We start from the raw sequence: 16,353 nt of genomic DNA, 5'->3' as shown, positions 1-16,353 counted from the left end.
CTCAGATGTTTAAGCGTCTGCCTTCGGCTCAGGTCGTGATCCCAGGTGCTGGGATCGAGTCCCGCATCAGGTTCCCTGCTGGGCGGGGAGCCTGCTTCTCCCTCTGCCTCTGCCTCTCTCTCTCTCTCTCTCTGGCTCTCATGAATAAATAAATAAAACATTAAAAAAAAAGTTTTGATAAAGCTGCTTAAGTGCCCTCCAGAAAGACTAGCAATTCACACTCCCAGCACTGTATGAAAATGCCTTTGTCGCTACCTCCTCCCAACGTGAGCGTTCACATTCATTTCAGTCTTTGCCTATCAATCCTTCCTGGCATTTCACAGCGTCTCCTATAATGCTGTGTTTGCATTTCTATACCTGAGAGGTGCTGTAACAGTGTTGTAAGTTTATCCAGAGGTGGCAGCTTCCTTCCTCCATTTCTGAGGGAACAGGATCTATCACAAGTCACCTGAACCTCTTAGCTCTTAGAGCAACAGTCCAGACTCTGCAGGCCTGGCTCGTTTCTCCCTTTCTTTGTCCTGCTGCCGTAGTAAACCAGCGTACCACCTCCGCACCAGGCTCCCAGCTTCAGGACATACTCATTCAAATCACCTTCTTAATCACAAGCAGCTAAAAGTTAATTCATCACCGCTCCTGTTTTGGCTGTGTAAAATAAAGCCTTCCTGCAACCCAATTCTGCAATTAACACTTGATTTGTTTGGTATAAAGTGAACTTTACTAAGTAAGCTGCCATGAGTGATAGAAGAGATTCTGTTTTATTTGGATTCCTTTCAATTATGATTTCCTGCTAGCTGCCTGACTTACAATTAGCCAAACACAGAGGAAACCCCACACCATAGGTAACCGTTTTTCTTTCTTAAAACATTCGTTTTAATAGGTGTTGGCAAAGACCTATCAGATTGCTGGGTTTTTTTTTTTTTTTTCCCCCCAGCAAATTAAATACCTGATTTATTTTTCTGGCCAATTTTCCCTCCCCTCCCCGCTGCTCCCTCCCCCCCCCATGACATAACAGTCATGAGGTTATGAAAACAGATGGAGAGAGGGTATGAGAACCAGTAAGGCTCAGAACATGCTATCTGCCAGCCTAAGCTGACTTCATGGTGGTGTGCGAATTCCTATTCCGTTTTCTCTGCAGAAAACAGGCTGTTACATATTTCTCTTGGTTGTACTGTGAGATCAGCTCTCTATCTGTGAGATCAGCCTCTCCCCTGAACACAAGTCTCTCAAATAAACCACTAGTCCAGGTAGTGTTTCTAGCCAATGCACTGATAGAAGAAATGAGGATGTTTTATTCCCTCTGAAGAGGACACGGTGTGAAAGGCAGGCTTTTTAGAAGGGTCACGCAGGGCTATGGATTTTTGCGGGTCATGAATCAAACTGTTGATAAAAAGCAATGTGCTTTCCGGGAAGGTGTGATTTGAAGTAGCCTTGACCCAGACACGGTGAATATACAGCACATAAAATAAGAGACGATGGTCACCTGGGTTACAGGGAGGTGGCTCCAGTAATTTTTAAAAGTTGTATGTTGAAGACTCCAGGGAATACTTTAAAAGTATATATAGTCTTTTGGAAGAATTTCATTTGCTAGGCACAAGGGGCAGCTGTTGGAGTATGTGGCCATCAGAGGGCTCCCCTCTTGGCTTTGCTTTGAATTCACACCCTCTCTTCCCCAAAAAGGAAGAGCAAGTTGATTTCGGGCAGCATTACCCACCCTTTTTGAACACATACCTTATTTAGATAAATGTAAAAATCTCATACACAACTCCCACAGAGATTCTGACAGCCTCTACATATTTCTAACTTAGGAATCATTACCTTCTGCACACCCTCACCAGCCTGGGAAATTTTATTAGCTTTACTTATAGTTGTTTTCATTATGAAAATAATAAAAGATTGTTTTTATTTGCCTTCAAATATTAAAAATGTCTTCCAATATTGAAAATGACTTTTCAAACTATACAGTTCTCCCAAGGATGGATAATGGATATCATAGAGGATCAGGAAAGTCCAGATTCCTAACACTCACTAGTCTAGACTCCTTTCCTACCCTCCTCTGTGCATCATTCCTGTGATTAAGATTGTAGCCAAGAATTCTACTGGTCATTTACACTTTTGTATGAGTCTATGTCACTCCGTTGCTTCTCCAGAGTTATATGCAGATGATGCCTTATCTCTGATCGGAAGTTGAAAGGCCTCTGATTGGGGGGCAAATATTCAAAGTTGTATTATCAAAAGTCCCAAACCTGGCAGAACCTACTGAACCAGCTTCTCCAGTGGTATGGCCTGCAAACCTTTATTATTGCAAAGTCACCCCAGCTGGCTCTGATGCATGTCCAAATTTGTAACCAGCCAATTGACCCTGTGGTGGACATTTACCTTCTTGGCTGCTCCAATTTTTTTTTTTTTTGACAGTCATCACATTTTAGTAGTTCTCCACATTGGGAATCCCACCTTTCCAGTAAAAGATCTAAATAAACTATTTTCCCAGATCCCTTTGCTGCTAGATGTAAGCACATGACAGGTTCTACCATTCAGAGGCACCTATGTGAGATTTTGATTCAGAAAGAGCCACCTAAGGAAACAGCCTAGGCACTGGGTCCAGCTTTTCTAGCACAGGTGGCCACAAAGGCAGTGTATTTTTTTTTTCTTTTTCTTTTTTTTTTTAAAAGATTTTATTTATTTATTTGAGAGAGAGAATGAGAAAGAGAGAGCACGAGAGGGGGGAAGGTCAGAGGGAGAAACAGACTCCCCGCTGAGCAGGGAGCCCGATGCGGGACTCGATCCCGGGACTCCAGGATCATGACCTGAGCCGAAGGCAGTCGCTTAACCAACTGAGCCACCCAGGCGCCCAAGGCAGTGTATTTTTTAGATTGTCAGTGGTGCCGCAGAAAGCAGATTATGGCAGAGGCTGTGTTGTTCTGAGGCATGTGATGGCAGCAGCTCCCTCACCAGGCAAATCAGCAGGGTGGACCTAGATGTTATTCCTAGGAGCTCAGTCTAGAGTACTGATTTTCAATCTTGGCTATATATTGGAGTCACCTAAGGAGATATTTTTTTTAAGAAATACCAATGCCTGCATTCTACCCCCAGACAGTCTGATTTATGGAATGGGGTATAATATGACCATTAGTTCCCAGACAACCCCACTGTGCAGCCAAGTTTGAGAACCTCTGATCCAGAGGTTCTGCCTCTTTTCCTTCCAACAATAATTTAATAAATTTCTCCCCAATTAAATTAGCTACAATGCATTCTCATGTCTGCAACTAAAAAACCTGACCAGTGCAGATTCATAAGGTGCCTTCTGAAAGCATAGAATTTTATGGTGTGCTGTTCTTTTAATCATTAGAAGGGTACCAAGACAATTTAATGGGGGGAAAAATTCTCTTCAACAAATGGTACTGAGACAGCTGGATAGACACATGCAAAAGAATGATGTTGGACCCCCTACCTCAATCCCATATGCAAAAATTAACCCAAAATGAATCAAAGACCTAAATGTAAGAGCTAAATTATAGAACTCTTAGAAGAAAAAATAGGTGTAAATCTTCTTGACTTTGGATTTGTCAATGGTTTCTTGCATAGGACACCAAAGCACAAGCAACAACAAAAAAAATAGATAAATTGGGCATCATCAAAATTGAAAAATCATGTGCTGCAAAGGTCACTCTTGAGGAAGTAAAAAAGACAACTGACAGAATGGAAGAAAATTTTGCAAATAATATACTAGTGACTTGGAATATATAAAGAATTCCTATAACTTGATAATAAAAAAAAATAACCCAATTAAAAATGGGCAGAGGGGGACCTGGGTGGCTCAGTCGGTTAAGCATCTGCCTTCAGCTCAGGTCATGATCTCAGGGTACTGAGATTGAGCCCCATCTCAGGCTCCCTGCGCAGTGGAGAGTCTGCTTCTCCCTCTTCTTCTACTCCTCCCCCCCATTTGTGCTCTCTCTCTCTCAAATAAATAAATAAATAAATAAATAAATAAAATCTTTAAAAGAGAAAATGGGCAAAGGATCTGAATAGACCTTTCTCTGAAGAATATATTAAAATGGCCAATAAGCATATGAAGAGATGGTCAGCATCATTAGTCATTAGGGAAATGCAAATCAGAACCACAATGAGACACTATTTCACACCCACTGGAATGGGTATTTAAAATGGGAAATAACAAGTGTTGGTAAAGATGTGGAGAAATTAGAGCCCTCATACACCATACACTGGTGGGACTGTGAAATGGTGTAACCATGTTAGAAAACAGTCTGGCAGTTCCTCAAGATGTTAAACAGAGTTACCGTATGACACAACAATCCCACTCCTTGGCACATTCCCAAGACAAACGAAAGCATGTCCATATACAAACTTGTGCATGAATATTCACAGAAGCATTATTCATAATAGGCAAAAAATAGAAACAACACAGATGTCCATCAACTAATGAATGGATAAATAAAATGTGATCTATCTCCACAACAGAATATTATTCAGCCATAAAAAAAGAGAATGAAGTACTAATACATGTACACGCTACAGTGTGGCTGAAACTTGAAACCATTATGCTAACTGAAAGAAGCCAGTAACAAAATAAAACCCATACATATTGTATGATTTCACATTTACGTGAACTACCCAGAATAGGCAAATCCATAAAGAGACACAGTTAGTCAGTGGTTACCTAGGACTGGGAGGGTTGGGGGAAATAAGGAGTGACTGCTAATGGGTATGGGCTTCTTTTTGGGGTGATGAAAGTGTTCTAAAATTTATTATAGTCATGGTTGTGCAAGTTTGTGAATATACTAAAAAAACATCAAACTGCATACTTTAGATATATGGTGTGTGAATTATATCTCAATAAAAGCTGTTACTAAAAAAATTGTTGGAGGGATTCCAAACTTCAGCTTCTAGCAGAAGAAATATTTGGGAGGAAGTGTGATGGGAAATCTTTCTAGGACTCAGGAAATCATGTCCATCACCTTCTCTGCCAGTTAGTAAAATGTGCTGCGGAAAGGCATGGTCCTGCACGCAACAGGAGGCCCCCCAAATAGGTAATGGTAGAAAAAAGAGTTTTAGTGGTAATTAAGAAACTTTTTGAGAGGAAGTCAGGAAAATAATAGTGCATCACTAGTCAGTCTCTTTCCTGTAGTCAGAAAAGAAGGTATGGGAAAGGAACAGTTGTCCTCGGTGTCCTCAGGGGGCATGCAAGATTTGGATGGGTGCTGATCTGAGCCAATACAGGGACAGAGGTGTTGGGGACGGTAAGAGCAGTTCAGAGAGCAGATGCAAAATCCCTATGGAAAGTGGAAATGTAAGTAAAGTTAAAGAGCTTTGCATCACCAAACTGTCAATATAGGTTACCTCCCAAGAGTGGGCTTGGAGTGGAAGGGAGAGGGCACTTTCACTTTTTATGGTGTTTTTCCTCCATGTAATAAGAATTTTTTTTTTTTACAACAAACACATATTACTTTGTGATTCACAACATAAGAACAAGCTAGTTTGCTTTAGCAAGGTGAGTATGACTATTTAAATGAGAAAAAAATCAGGAAGAGAACCATGAAGCAGAAAGGAATGGAAACAGGAGAGGAAAAGAACAGAGAATGGGGGATGAAACTCTCACCACAATGGTATTTGGCAAAGAACATAAATACATTATTACTTCAAATTTTTTACTAAACTAGCTGCAGAAGAGTTTTTGTAGCACAGGAATAAAGACTGTGTCCCTGATTTTGTACCTGCCAATTTGAGTGATTTCTCTCAAGGTTATGTAATTAAAGGTGGACTAGAATTTTAGTAAAAGCAAGTTGGAATAGACAGGTTGGAGTATTGAATGCCAAGCTAATATGTTAGTTTCTTCTGTAGACAATGAAAATTTCTTCAAGAATTTCAAGCAAGTGGAATTGCACTGGATAGTGACGTGGAGCAATGACTCCTGAACCTGGATGTGCATCAGAATCCTAGAGTTAGCTTTAAAAATGATATAGATTCTTGGGACCCTACCACCCTTCTTATTCAGTAGGTCTGGGCTGGGATCCAGGAATTTATATTTGTAAATCTCATGTGTTACAGATGCTCTATCATACTTAGGAATGGGTAGAGTATATGATAAATCAGAGTGCAGGAGATAATGCAAACAGGAAGACAGGAGGCTGCTGGAAAAGTTCAGGGTGCTGGAATACTAAACTGAAATGGTGGTAGATGAAAAGAATTAATATGACCATTGTTATGAAGACAGATTCAATACGGTGTGGTGAGTGCTTGAGTGTATGTCCCATGAGGCAAATATCACTTTGTCTTATTGACCATTGGATATCCCAGAACCTCACACAGTGTACCTGATGGAATAAATGCTCAATAATATTTGCTGAATGAATGAATGGGAGAAAGTCATAGCTGACTCCAAAGGTTTGAGTAGAGCAACTTTAGCATTAGTGGTACAGACATTTAGGGAATCTGTTTTCAGGAAAGAACAATTATAGACTTTCCATGGTTGAGTCAGAAAGTATGGTGAGATTTACAATGCCTTAGGGATTGTAGGAGAATGGTACTTACACCCCTCTAAGGCAGTGTGATTGGGACAGTAGTGGGAAGAAGTCTGGAGAACTTTTTCAGTGACTATTCCGACTTTCAGTAACTGTTTGCAAAACTGAACTCTGGGAGACATTCAGTTGGTTTACCAGGACTTGCTGTGTTCTCTGACTGCAGGTGGAAGGTTCATAACTGGGTGGTTTTCCACACCTCCCCCTTTGTAATTTTCAGTTAAGTCAGCTGTACTCTCCCCCTACCTTCATTCAGCATCCATGAAGGATCTGTCCTCTGGCCTCATTCACCCATTTACCAACTACATCTTAATTCCTTTCAATTCCCCTCTTACATCTTTCGAATCCCTCCTCTCCACAACCCCAGCCCCAACAACCAAAGACTGTTCCTGTATTTACTTGGCCTTTGACTTTTGTGGCCTGCTTCGCCTTCAAAAAGAGATGGGGCTTCTGCTGCCTGGACCCTGAGCCTTCTTTCAGGTATGTTTGTGTTCCTTTGTTCTGCCTCTCTCTGCTCCTGGCTATCCTGCGAATCAACTTCCAGGCTGGGACCCCACCAGGCCTGCTTCATTCTTCCTAGAAGGAGGGTCCAACAATCAGGGAGGAGAGCTTTGAAAAAGACATGGCACATTTCCCTCCTCCTTATAAGACGATCAAAGACATGGACTAGACCTATGGTTCATTTCCAAGTAGCTGAATCACAGGTAGGTGGACTTATAGATCTCAGGAATCATAGGAATTGGTAATAATAATAATAATAATAATAAATTAATTAATAAGATTTTCTTTTAAATAAAATAAAGCAAAAAAGCTCAGCCTGGTAGCCAGGTGTCATGTTACATTGGAATTAGCTGTGTGACCATAAGTCATCTCACCTTAAATGAGGTCAGTTTAGCTAACTGATGAATATTGTTCCTTCTAACTCTAATGTTATTTGATCTAATAAATATATCCCTTTGTTTCTGCTCCCTCTTCCCTGAGGTGGAGGAGAGATTGGTATGGGGTGTACGGCCCCCCAAGATTGGGGAGAAGCACGGAAGTGGCACATCCTAGTTTCCCTGGTTACTGATGGGGGATGGGATGCCAGGAGGCCAGGTAGTCCAGCCAGGCTGGAATGGCTTACCTGAAAATGGTCTCCATAGCCAAGGCACCCAGGAGCCAGGTCTGGAGCCAAAGGAAGGTCAGAGGATTTGAGAACATGACAGTCATGAGTAACAGAGTCAGCACAAAATGGGAAGTGATATGGGAAAATTCCAGGTATATCGGCCTTGCTGTGAGTTGCAAACCTTTCATTTGTAGGTGGTTAATTCCACTCAATGGGCCCAGGATGGAGCTGGGCATGCTGACATCGTATCCTGGCTGCCTTGGCTACATCCAAGGATTTATTGAGTAACTACTATATTCTGATTTCCCTTCCTCACCTCCTGGCCCAAAGAAGTCACATTTTCCCAGGGTAGGACTGATAAAGGAGCTACATTTCTAGCTTTCAAAGGGAGTGATGGGCAATGCTATTTAAAGAACCTGAGGACAGGGTGATGTGTGTTTGTGGAACCAAGGAGGTAAGCCCCTCTTGTCAGGGTGTGCAAACTTCTGGGTCTTCAGAGACGGGAGGGCATCATATGTACAGGATGTCTCATTACATTCTGCTCCTTCCATTCTCTATCTACAAAGGATTGCCACTTAGGAAAACAAGGCTTTATGATATAAGGACCTGTTTGCCTATTTCAAATTGTTTTTTTCTCTCTTATCTCTCATCTCTCACTTTTTGTTTTTTTTTTTTTAATCAACTTAAAAAAACAAAAAAACACTTTTTGGACCTTCAAAATGTTGCAAATTTTTCCCTATTATAAACATTACCATGATACACTGTGCTATATACATACATCGTTGTCTATTTGTCCAACTAGTTCCTCAGAATAAATTCCTAGAAGTGCAATTGCTGAATCAAAACAAATGGATGTTTTGAAGGAATTTAATAAAATTTACCAAATTGCCCTCCAGAATTGTAACAATATACATGCCATCAGCTGTATTAGGATAGTACCCTTCCCAGATGCAGCAAACATTTTCACATCTTTGTCAATCTGAAAGGTTAAAAAACATATCTTCTTCTTAAATTAATTTCATTTGCAGTTACCGAAGATTTTTTTTTGTTACATATGTTTATTGTCCATTTTAATTCCTTCTTTTGTGAGTTTCCTTTTCATGTTCTTTGCCTATTTTTCTTTTACAACATTAAGCTTTATCTTATAAGTAAGCTTTTGATTTCTTAAGACTATTAACCCTTTTTCCACCATTGCAAGTATTTTTTTAGTTTGTGGCATTCATTTTGCTTTGTCCTTTTTTTTAAGATTTTATTTATTTATTTGAGAGAGAGAGAATGAGAGACAGAGAGCATGAGAGGGAGGAGAGTCAGAGGGAGAAGCAGACTCCCTGCCGAGCAGGGAGCCCGATACGGGACTCCATCCTGTGACTCCAGGATCATGACCTGAGCCGAAGGCAGTCGCCCAACCAACTGAGCCACCCAGGCGCCCTTGCTTTGTCCTTCTTGATCATATAACATTTTATTATTTTTGTTTAGACAAATCTATCTGATATTTGCCTTTAGAAAAGAAAAATCCTGAAGGAAGCCAAAGGAGGGGAAAAACACCTTAATTACAGAGGAACAACGATAAGAATCACATCAGACTTCTCCTTAGAAACCATACAAACAAGAAGAGAATGGAATGAAATAATTAGTGTGTTGAAATTTAAAAACCACCGAATTGTATCCTGTAACATTGTCTTCAAAAGTGAAGGAGAAATAAAGGCTTTTTCAGACAAACAGAAGTAAGGGAATTTGTCACCAGCAGACGGGCCCTTGAAAAAAATGTTGGAAGTTCTTCACAGAGGAGGAAAACTATATAATAGGCCAGAAACTCGAATCTACATTTTAAAAAAGAGAGAGAGAAGGATGTTAGGCAAAAAACGAATGAAAGTAAAATGAAATCTTATATTTTTGTTATTCTTAATTAATCTAATAGTTAGCTGCTTGTTTAAAAGAATAACCATAGCAATAATGTATTGGGTAACCATAGCTTATGAATAAGTGAAATGAATGACAGCAAATTATAAGAGACAAGAGGGCAAAACTGGGAATACTCTGTTATAAGGTACTCATCCTGCCAATGAGCAATACAATGTTATTTTAAAATAGACTTAGATTAGTTGTAAATGTATATTGCAAACTTCAGGGCAAACTTTTTTTTAAGATTTTATTTAGTTATTTATTTGACAGAGAGAGAGAGAGCAAGCACAAGCAGGGGGAGCGGCAGGCAGAGGGGAGGGAGAAGCAGGCTCCCCGCTGAGCAGGGAGCCCGATGTGGGGCTCAATCCCAGGACTCCAGGATCATGACCTGAGTCGAAGGCAGACATTTAACTGACTGAGTCACCCAGGCACCCCCAAGGCAAACATTTTTTTACAAGTTTTAAAAAGGGATAATTAATGTGTTAAGAGAAAATGGAATAATATAAAATACCCAATTAAGAACAGAGAAGGCAGAAAAAGGGGAAAACAAGAAACAAAGAACAAGTGCAATGAATAGAAAACAGTTGCAACTATGGTAGATATTAATCCAATTATATCAATAATCATTTTATTTTGTTATTTTCATTTTTTTAAGGTTTTATTTTTAAGTAATCTCTACACCCAACATGCGGCTTGAACTCACAACACTGAGATCGAGAGTCACATGCTCTTCAGACTGAGCCAAACTGGTGCCCCAATAATCATTTTCTTCTTTTTTTTTTTTTTAAGACTTTATTTATTTGAGAGAGAGAGAGAGAAAAATATCACAAGCAGGGGTTAAGGATAGAGGGAGAAGCAGACTCCCTGCTGAGCAGGGAGCCAGATGCGGGACTCGATCCCAGGACTCTGGGATCATGATCTGAGCTGAAGGCAGACACTTAACCAACTGAGCCCCCCAGGTGCCCCCAATAATCATTTTCTTTTTTCTTTTTAAGATTTTATTTATTTATTTGAGAGAGAGAGAGCACATGAGAGGGGGGAGGGCCAGAGGGAGAAGCAGACTCTCTGCTGAGCAGGGAGCCCGATGTGGGATTCGATCCCGGGACTCCAGGATCATGACCTGAGCCGAAGGCAGTCGCCTAACCAAATGAGCCACCCAGGAGCCCCCCCAGTAATCATTTTCAATGAGAACAGAAATATACCAATTAAAAGAGACTGAAAGGGTGGCTAAAAACCATGTATTATCCATAGGAGGCCCACTTGAAGTATAAAGACACATCCAGATTAAAAGTAAAGGGATAGATGTGCGCCTGGGTGGCTCAGTTGGTTAAGCGACTGCCTTCGGCTCAGGTCATGATCCTGGAGTCCTGGGATCGAGTCCCACATCGGGCTCCCTGCTCAGCAGGGAGTCTGCTTCTCCCTCTGACCCTCTTCCCTCTCGTGCTATCTCTCATTCTCTCTCAAATAAATAAAGTCTTTAAAAAAAAAAAAGTAAAGGGATAGAGAAAGATATACCATGGGAACACTAATCAAAAGAAAGCTGGAGTAGCTGTATTAAATTCAAAGCTACCTTCAGAACATGAAAAACTATCATAACAATATCAATAATATCAAGGAAAATTATTAATAATAAAGGGTTCAATTCTCCAAGAAAACATACTAATCCTGAATTTGTATGCATCTAACAACAAAGCATCAAAATATGTGAAGCAAAACTGATAGAACTGGAAGGAGAAATAGATGAATCCACTCTTATAGTTGGAGATTTGAATACCCCTCCATTAGTAACTGACACATCCAATAGGCAGAAAATTGGTAAGGATATAGTTGAACTGGAGCCATCAATCAACTGGAACTAACTGACATTTATAGAATATTTTATCCCACAAAAGCAGAATAAGTCTTCTCAAGCCTACATGGGACATTCACCAAGATAGAATACATTCTGGGCCATAAAACACACATCAACAAATTTAGAATAAAAATCATACAAAGTATGCTCTCAAACCACAATGGAATTAAACTAGAAAATCAGTAACAGAAAGATAGGTGGAAATTACAAAATATTTGGTGATTAAACAACACGCTTCTTTTTTTTTTTTTATTTGAGAGAGTGAGAATGAGAGAGAGAGAGAGTACATGACGGGGGGAGGGTCAGAGGGAGAAGCAGGCTCCTCGCTGAGCGGGGAGCCCGATGTGGGACTCGATCCAGGGACCCCAGGATCATGACCTGAGCCGAAGGCAGTCGCTTAACCAACTGAGCCACCCAGGCGCCCCACGCTTCTATTTTTTTTAAAGTATTTATTTATTTGAGAGAGAATGAGCAGGGGGAGGGGCAGAGAGAGAGGGAGACAAGCAGACTCCCCGCTGAGCTGGGCTGGTCAGGGGCGGGGAGCGGGGAGGGGGGGGCGGTTTCTATCCCAGGACCCTGAGATCATGACCTGAGCTGAAATCAAGAATCAGATGCTCAACCAACTGAACCACCCAGGTGCCCCACAACACCCTTCTATATAACACATTGGTCAAAGAATAAGTCTCAAACAATGTTTTAAATATTTTGAACTAAATAAAAATACAACTTAACAAAATCTGTGGGGTGCAGTGAAAGCAATGCTAAGAGGGAAATTTATAGCATTGAATTCATATATCAGAAAAGGAGAAAGGTCTAGATTAATAATTTAAGCTTCTTAGGACACTAGAGATTTCAGGAAGGTAATTATTCTACTACTAAAAAAACTAAGCAGAAATGAGCTTCGAACCACCTAATTCTTATGTTTGCTCATGCCATTATTTTCTCTGGGTCCAGAATTAACTGTTTCATCTGGTTATTGATCCATGTTATATAAGGCTAATACTAATGCAAATAGTTCTTCAATCTCTGCTGTCACCACAGGGAGCTGCTGCACTGATAATTCAAATTATCAGACAAATTTGTACCTGATATGCATATTTTGGGGGGTTGAGGAATTTCTGGCCTGAAGATTAATTTTAACCAGTTGGACTTGATCTTGCAGATTACATGTTTTCATTAATACTGGGGCTGCCTACAGAAAAACTTCTCCCTACTGAACTGCTATGAGTATTTTGGAATTTTCTGATTCTGAAAGTAATATGAACTTATTGTAGAAAACTTGCAAATTGACAAGAACTTTTGTTTGTTTTTGCCGAGTGAGTGACGGTTGTATGCATATTTGGAGAAGTGAATTGTTCTGCATAAGAAAGGGAGAGAGATCTGGAAGCCTGGGATGGGCAAGCTCTGGAATTGAAAAACCAGACACCAGCCTGTCTGGTGCTACCCAGGGAAAGACAACAAAGAGGAAACCTTGTGTGGCTTATAGCTGGAGAGAATTGAGGGATGAGGCATGTATTAGGGTTACCCAGAAAATCAGAACCAATAGGATATATGCATAAAGAGATATATAACCAACAGAATATATATTGATAGGTATGTTACCCAGTAGGATATATATAAAGAGACTTACTGTAAGGATTTGACTCATAGGGTTCTAGAGACTGAGAAGTCCTATTACTTGCCATCTGCAAGCTGGAGACTCAGGAAAGCTGGTGATATAGTTCCAGTCCAAGTCAAAAGCCCTGAGAACAAAAAGAACTGATGGTCTAAGTTCTAGTCCAAGTTTGAAGGCCCAAGAACCAGAGATCTAATAGAGTGAGTTCCAGAGGGCAGGAGAATACCAATGTCCAGCTCAAGTAGTCAGGCAGACAAAAGAAAATCTCCCTTCCTCCACCTTTTGCTGTATTCAGACCTTCAGTGGATTATATAACACCCACCCACATTGGGGAGGGCCATCTGCCTTACTCAAAGTCTACAGATTCAGATGCTAATCTCTTCTGGAACATCCTCACAGACACACCTAGAAATAATGTTAACTAGTTATCTGGGTATCCTGTGGCCCAGTCAAGCTGATACATAAAATTAACCATCACAAGACACACCTGAAGGATATATTTGAGTTGCTCTGAACTGTGCAGTGTAAAACTCTCACCTGTCTTTCCTATGGAATCTTCAGTCAAAATCAACACTTGGTCCTGTTGTACTCCTCCTGGGGAATGAAAGAGGTACTGAGTCACTTCAGTGATAGGTTGAAGGCTATGACAGAACCTTGGAGTTAGCCCTAGGGACTTAATAGGGAAAATTTTTTAAAGAAGAAAAGGTAAAAGCTCTTCACAGAAATGACCAGTATTGACCTGGTGGTATTTTTCCCTCCTTCTCTTATGTATGTATATATGTATATGAGTATATATATAATAAATCTGGGACTGCATTATATAAATAGGTTTCTATTCTATATTTTTTTACTGAACATTGAATCATAACTATTGGGGAGCCTGGGTGGCTCTGTCGGTTAAGCGTCTGCCTTTGGCCCAGGTCATGATCCCAGGGTCCTGGAATCCAGCCCGCATCAGGCTCCCTGCTCAGCAGAGAACCTGCTTCTCCCTCTCCCTCTGCCCCTCCCCCTTGTTAGTGTGTGCACACACGTGTGCGCACGCGCTCTATCTCAAATAAATAAATAAAATCTTAAATAAATCATGACTATTGGATAATATTAAATATTCTTCAAAAACCTGATATTTATTGGTTGCATAATACTTCATCAATGTTGATATACCAAAGTTTATTTACTTCTCTATTATATATATTTATCAGTTTTCAACTTTTTATTATTATAAGAACTCTAGCATGGATATCTTTTAATGTAAATCTGCATGGGCATCTACAATTCCTTCCTTAGGATGGAATTTAGGAAGTCGACAGGCAGGAAGTTTTTTGAGATCCTTGATCCATTCTGCTATTTTGCCAAAACACCTTTCAGAATGGGTGATTTCCACTCTCACTAGCACAACAAAAAGATTATTTTACCTGTTTTTGTACTTTATATAAATGGAATTATAAGGTGTGTACTGTTTTGCGTCTGGCTCCTTTCCCACAATATCTGTTTATGAGATTCATTCATGTTGTTGCATATAGTTGTAGATTGTTTCTTCTTATTGCTGAGGGAATTCCATTGTGTGAATATATGACAATTTATTTATCCATTGGTGAGCATTTGGGCATTTTCCCATTTGGTACTACTATAAATAGTGCTGCTATGACATGTCTTTTGGAGAATGATGTATGTCCATATTTCTGCTGGATAGTTATGTAGGAGTGGAATTGCTAAACATATATATGTATATGTGTGTGTGTATATATATATATAGCTTTAATAGATATTGTCAGTTTTCCAAAGTGGTTGTACCAATTTACATCCCATCAGTCATGTATGAGAGTTACAGTTGCTTCATATCCTTGCCAACATTTAGTATCATGTCTTTTCAATTTTAGCCATTCTGATGGGTGTGTAACAGAATCTCATTGTAGTTTTAATTTGAATTTTCCTGATGACTGATATTAAGGTCCTTTTCATATGTCTCTTGGCCATTTAGATATATTCTTTTGCAAAGTATCTTTTCAAATCTTTGCTCTTCTTTCTGTTCAGTAAGTTGGATATATACATGCATTTAAATATCTTTTGTCAGTCAGTGGATTCCCTTTTTGCTCTGTCAGTAGTATCTTTGGATGGACAGAAGTTTTTTATTTAAAATGGTCAATTGATCAATTTTTTTCTTTAATGGTTAATGCTTTTTGTGATTGCTTAAATCTTTGCCCATTCCAAGAACATAAAAGTGTTCTTCTATGTTTTCCTCTGAGAGTTTTATTTTTTTTCTCTTTCATATTTAGATCTGTAATCCATTTGGAATTGATTTTTGTGTATGGTATGAGGTATGGGTCCAGATACATTTTATTCCATACAGATAGTCAATGCACCCAGCATCATTTAATGGAAAGAACACCTTTACCTGCTGCCTACCATATTTATTGCCTTTGTCATAAATCAGATGACCATATATATGTGGTTCTGTTCCATTGGGTGACTGTTTTTTGTATTGTTGAGACAATATCACAATGTCTTAATTACTTTAATATCTAATGGTGTAAGTCCTTCAGCTTATTTTTCAAGATTGCCCTGTTTGCCCACTTTTACAACAGGATATTAGGGATTTTTTTCTTATTGCTATGTAAGAATCCCTTACCAGTGAAGCATATTAATCCTTGCCTGTTAAATGTGTTATAAATATCTTCCCATTTGTCATTTGACTTTTTATTTTATTTAGTTTCTCTTGTCATAGAGAAGTATTAAATTCTTACAAAGTGAAGTCTATTGACATTTTGTGATTTTTTTTCTCCTCCAGTATGTTTATGATTACAAAGTTTGTCCCCAATCCCAATGAAGTTTAAATGCAATGTTTATAGTCACAACATGGAGCGTGTGTGACTACATGAAAATATCTTTTCTACAAAATAATCGATAATCTTGCTTTCTTTCTAGAGAAGGAAGTTAAGGTTCAGGGAGGGCGACAGGGGGATATCACTCCTGCTCAAAATCAGGAGAATGAGAATTCTGAGAAAGCTTTTGTTTATTTCCTGAATTCCAGTCTCATGGGTCAATTACCCCTAATAGAAAAAAAATGTCCCCCTGATTTCATCTGATTGCAATTGACCCAATCAACAGAGTGGATTGCTGTGTTGGCGTTAGAGTTAGTGGGCCGTTGGTTTTTTTTTTTTTTTTAAAGATTTTATTTATTTATTTGAGAGAGAGAGAATGAGAGACAGAGAGCATGAGAGGGAAGAGGGCAGAGGGAGAAGCAGACCCCCTGCCGAGCAGGGAGCCCGATGTGGGACTTGATCCCGGGACTCCAGGATCATGACCTGAGCCGAAGGCAGTCGCTTAACCAACTGAGCCACCCAGGCGC

At 39.7% G+C, this 16,353-nt stretch overlaps 2 long non-coding RNA genes across 2 annotated transcripts in view; one reads left to right on the top strand and one right to left on the bottom strand.

Annotated features, from left to right (window-relative positions):
- The window catches only part of LOC145723892 (uncharacterized), a 291,096-nt gene that overhangs the window by 239,037 nt on the left and 35,706 nt on the right, over positions 1-16,353 (top strand). The window lies entirely within an intron of this gene.
- LOC145723893 (uncharacterized) overlaps positions 13,032-16,353 on the bottom strand; it is a 26,840-nt gene continuing 23,518 nt past the window's right edge. Inside the window, exons 3-4 of the long non-coding RNA XR_014149279.1 lie at positions 13,545-13,601; positions 13,032-13,134 (exon numbers count right to left, since the gene is read on the bottom strand). This is a non-coding gene — a long non-coding RNA (uncharacterized LOC145723893). The remainder of the gene's footprint in view (positions 13,135-13,544; positions 13,602-16,353) is intronic.

This window comes from Leptonychotes weddellii, chromosome 10 (genome assembly GCF_054177405.1).
Source record: "Leptonychotes weddellii isolate Sample4059 chromosome 10, ASM5417740v2, whole genome shotgun sequence".
NCBI lineage: Eukaryota > Metazoa > Chordata > Mammalia > Carnivora > Phocidae > Leptonychotes > Leptonychotes weddellii.
Note: the sequence above shows the minus strand (reverse complement) of the source record. Positions and strands in the feature narration are given on the sequence as shown.